At 42.6% G+C, this 5073-nt stretch overlaps 1 pseudogene; it reads left to right on the plus strand.

Moving 5' to 3' along the window:
* Nucleotides 1–2945: 2945 nt before the first annotated feature.
* On the plus strand, nucleotides 2946–4828 carry LOC147449250 (aspartate aminotransferase, mitochondrial pseudogene; annotated as a pseudogene).
* The last annotated feature ends 245 nt before the right edge of the window (nucleotides 4829–5073 follow it).

Here is a 5073-nt window from a genome sequence, read left to right on the forward strand (position 1 = left end):
TCAACTTTTTGCAACTATACCACTCTAGAATTCATGTTTGTGAGGTCTATAATGCTAGAGAACTATCTTTAGTAGTCCTCAACATGTCCTGATGCTTCTAAGGAGAAATAAATGTCAAAGTTGTAAGTTATGACCAAATTACAAAAATTGTCAAATCCTGTTTTTTAGCTAATTTTAGCTCTTCTATGATTTTTTTGGTGGCTTTCATGATATCCAAATGCAGTTTTGATTTTCTATGTCGCATATTGTAACATAAAGCTAATAATCCTTGAGTTTTGGGGCACCTAATACCCTATTTTGCATAGTAGAAAACGATGGTTGATTTTTTCAATTATAGAAGAAAACAAAACATTCTAGTATATCAAGTATAGCTTTTTCAATATTGTTAGTTTCTTGTGACGACTACATGAATTTTGTAGGTAGTAACCACATCTAGTCATAAGGATCAAATTTGGCTAGATATTGAATAGTTTCTATGGGATTCTACAACTCATAATGTTGAACCCAGTTTTTTCATGTTTGCTGTATTTAGTACTTCATCTTTGTCCCCCAAGATTCCCCTTGGTAAGAGATGTATTATTCTTTTGACATGCTCCATGGCTCCTTATGAACCTAAAGGACAATAGGGAACTAAGAAAACATGCATATATTATTTGTATTGAGCGTGGCTATAGAAACTTTGATGATAGGTTTACAGAATGGTAAAAATTCAACTTTTTTGTACCTATTTCTTTTGGCAAAACAAAAAATAGTGAGTGAGAAGCAATCATATGTTCTGATCACCAACCCATTGAAGTTAACTAGGGAATTTATCTCAAGTCCTACAAAAATCCCTAATTTGATTTTTATGCAACAAAACGTAAGAAATGATTGTTTTGATGAAAATGTACTGGTGCATCAACTTTGGAGGCTTGGTGTGACCAAAAGATGAGAAATTTTAAAAGTTTCTTATTTTTTCCATGTGTAGTAGGCCTTGAACTATAACCTCATGAAAGGATTTTACAAAATGAGTGGATCTACTATGGTTTTGGAGGTTTTTTTCAAAACCCTGAAAGGACACTTTTATGTCTTGTTAGGTTACCAACCTAGTGCTAAGTAAGAAGAGTGATGATAAGTGAGGAACTATTTCTTTTTCCTATGAATGGTTCTTCTTCCTCTTCCCTACCCTCATTTCCCGCTAGCTCTCTCCACCTTCAAAGATGTTTGAGGCCTTGAGACTGAGGCCGGGGGTGGTTAAGGCTTTTACAAAGTTTATGTTATGCTCGTAATGTATGAAGCTTTCCATCTTCATAGCATCACCAAGGTCACAAGGAACACAAAGATTGTATTGTACCAAGTCTTTCTTGATGGGAGAATCTATAATACTAAAGCCTTTTGAAGTGGGGACCGGCTCCAAGTAAATCCGGTCCTTAACTGTTGTCATGTTCTCTAATACTTTCTCTTGAAAAAGTATTGTTCATGCCAACTTAATTAAGTATCGTGGTTATGTTGCTACCACTAATTAAGTTCACCCTCTATGTTCTCCAAGACGGAAAGTGGTCGGAAAATGATCGATCGGTTGGCCGGGTGGCCAGTGGTCGGTTGGCCGGGTGGCCAGTGATCGGAAGTCAATGGCCGGTGGCCGGTGGATGAATTCAAAAGCGGACTTATCTTCTCAAGGGCGGCCACACATGGGCAGATTGGAGGGTCCGATTTGGACTTATCTAGACAAGGGCGGCTACACATGGCTGCCTCTCATGAGAGAGGACAGCCCTTTTGGACTATAAAAGGAGGCCATTTCTACACACATTTCATAGTGTGAAGTTGATGCAACAAGGTGGGTGTGAGGTGGTTAGAGAAAAGCAAGGTGGGATCTATTAAGGGTATAATCTCTTTGTAAACTACTTCTTGTTTTGAAGTACTAAAGCCATTGAGTTGCTGCTTTCCTGTGGACATAGCCCACATTGAGTGAACCATGTATATCGTGTGTATTCTCTCTCTCTCTCTACTCTATAATCTCTTATGTGAAATCTATCTCTCTCCATTAAGTAATCTACTCAAATATCTATTTAGCTATGTCATATTTCCTAACAACTCGTATCAGAGCAAGGTTTGCGTATAGCTAAATTATCTCAAGGAAATGATTCCTTGAATTGAGTGGGAGTTATAACGGAGGAAGGGAAGCTCAAGATTGAGGAGTTCAACGGCAAAAACTACCAACATTGGAATATGCAGATTGAAGACTATCTCTACCAGAAGTACCTCTATTTGCCACTAGGCGGTCTTGCGAAGAAGCAAGCAACAATGGCAGATGAATCATGGATTGTCCTTGATCAAAAGGAACTGGGAATAATCCGGTTAAGCTTGGCGTCAACGGTGGCCTTCAATGTTTCGGAGATGAAGACCACGGAGGACTTGATGAAGTCACTTGACGACTTCTACGAGAAACCATCGGCATCCAATAAGGTATTTCTTATGAAGTGCTTATTCAATCTAAAGATGGCAGAGAATGGTTCAGTTGTAGAACACCTAAATGACTTTAACACAAATATAATTCAACTTCGATCAGTGAAAATCAATTTTGATGAGACGAAGTGCAAGCTCTCCTTATACCATCATCTCTACCGGATAGTTGGGACAGCCTTGTGATGGCTGTAAGTAATTCTATTCTGGCACAAATACTCTTAAGTTTGATGATGTTGTGCGTGTTCTCCTAAGCGAGGAAATACAAAGGATAAGCACATGAGAATCATCAAGTGCTGCACTGTCAGTGGAAACAAGAGGAAGGCCTAAGGAGAGGTTCAAAAACCAAAAGGGTCGTGATCGCTCAAGACGGAGCAAGTCACGCACAAAGTTAGTTATTGAATGTTGGAACTGCAGCAAGAAGGGCCACGTCAAGAAGGATTGCTGGTCCAAGAAGAAGAAGGAGACTGAGTCTCAAGACAACAAGCCACCATCGGAGGCCAATGCGGCAGGTAAAGTAGAGCAAGATGCTCTAATTCTCTCATTAGACAATGTGTCTAATTCCTCGATAGTAGATTCTAGGGCTTCATTCCATGCGACACCACACAAGCAACATTTCCAAAATTACACCAAAGGTAATTTTGAGTATGTATACTTGGGAGATGATGAAGTTTGTGAGATTGTCGGCAAAGGTACATTTTGTAGCGCGAATAATGTGTCGTGCTCTCTACAGTGGGTGGTCCTCAGTGCAATGTGCGTGACAATCTCACTCAAACAGACTGAAAAGAAGGGAAACAATAGACAAAAAATGAGCTCACAAAGACACAACAACAACACAGAACAACAACCGTAGATCACAACAAATGACTCGACTATCTCAAAGAACTGATACAGACTTTGGTGTGGCAGCACACTCAGGTCTAGTCCAGGACTCTCAGGTACAATGGGGTGTCGAGGCATCAGATGTGCAAGGATGGTGAATGAGTGTGCTCTGTGTATAGACTCACTGCTCTCGACGACGATGCTGGACCAGAGGTGAAGAAGATAATATCGATGGCTAACCGCTACTACTCATATGTACCACCATAAAGAGCCAGCAACGGCTCATAAATGTCAGCCATGTGGTGACCTGGCCATGATGTCCACTAGACCACCATCGGTACCCTGCCACGTGTCACTCCCCAACCCAGAGGGTCCCTCCATTGTGAACCATCCTAGACCAACTGTACTAACTGTGTCCTGTGAAAGTGACACTGTAGCCTGCCTACAGGTTGCTCGCCACAAGACCGCTCACCGTCTCGGTGAGAGGAAATACTTAAAAAAATGCCTCAAAAAGTGGAGTTAAAAACAGTGCACTGCTTGCAAACGCCTTAAGCCTTTGAATATGCAAGAACCCGGTATGATTGCCTAGTCAAAGAATCCCAATTAGCAAAATAGAATGAGGCTCCACTGCAAAGAGATATTTTCAGTTTGGATCCAGGATATCTTTATCATCCCTAACCATGGTGAGAGGAAAATGACTTGGTCCATACTTGCAAATGAACCTTGCAGCACTTTCTTCACAACACTATTTTCAAAAAGGGGAATGACCATAAGGTGTAGTAACAACACAAATATGGTTAAGATCTATCATGATGGCAGAACGAAAAGCTATCACAACAACAGGATGGCCACCAGATGAATGCTCGATAGCCACATGCTAGTGGGCTGAATTGCGGGGTGAGAGAAAAATTGCCTGTGGACCTGGCATATGGTGAGGATGCACAAGTGTTGAAAGACAAGAAAGTGGCATCAGTTCAGGCACTTTCTGGGACAGGTATTGTCCGCCTCTTTGCAGAATTCATAAAAAGGTTCCGACCTGAGTCACAGGCTTACTTACCCGTGCCAACATGGTCCAATCATCACAACATCTTTAGAGATGCAAATGTGAATCAACATACCTACAGATATTACTTAGCTAGCACACGAGGATTGGACTTTGAAGGATTGAAGGAAGCTCTGAAGAAAGCTCCCAATAATTCTGTAATATAGTTGCAAGCATGTGCTCATAATCCAACTGGAGTGGATCCTACACTAGAACTTTGCAAGGAAAAAGAGCATGGCATACCAAGGCTTTGCTAGCGGAGACACCCAGAGAGCAACCAAGCTATCATGATTTTTCTAGTGGATGGTCACCAGCTAGCCTGTGCACAATCATTCGCTAAGAGCATGGGTTTGTATGGGCAAAGGATTGGTTGTCTATGTGTTGTTTGCGATGATGCTACACAGTCAAAAGTCAGTTAGAGTACATTGCCATTAGAGTACATTGCCATTAGAGTACATTGCCAGACCGATGTACAGTAGTCCACCCGTGCATGCATGGATCTCTGTTAGTGGTGAGGGGTGACTGGGTAGGGGCTAGGAGGTGGCTGGGTAGGGGCGAGGGAATGTGAGGGGAGGGTAGGGACGAGAGGGGGTGGGTAGGGCCGAGGGAAAGGTGAGGGGGAGGGTAGGGGTGAGGGTTACTGGGTAGGGGCAAGAAGGGGTGGGTAGGGGCGAGTGGAAGGTGAGGGGGTGGGTAAGGGAGAGAGGGGGTGGGTAGGGGCGAGGGATTGTAAGGGTGAGGGTAGGGGCGAGGGGGGGCTGGGCAGG

This window comes from Adiantum capillus-veneris, chromosome 10 (assembly GCF_014529385.1).
Source record: "Adiantum capillus-veneris isolate H3 chromosome 10, ASM1452938v2, whole genome shotgun sequence".
NCBI lineage: Eukaryota > Viridiplantae > Streptophyta > Polypodiopsida > Polypodiales > Pteridaceae > Adiantum > Adiantum capillus-veneris.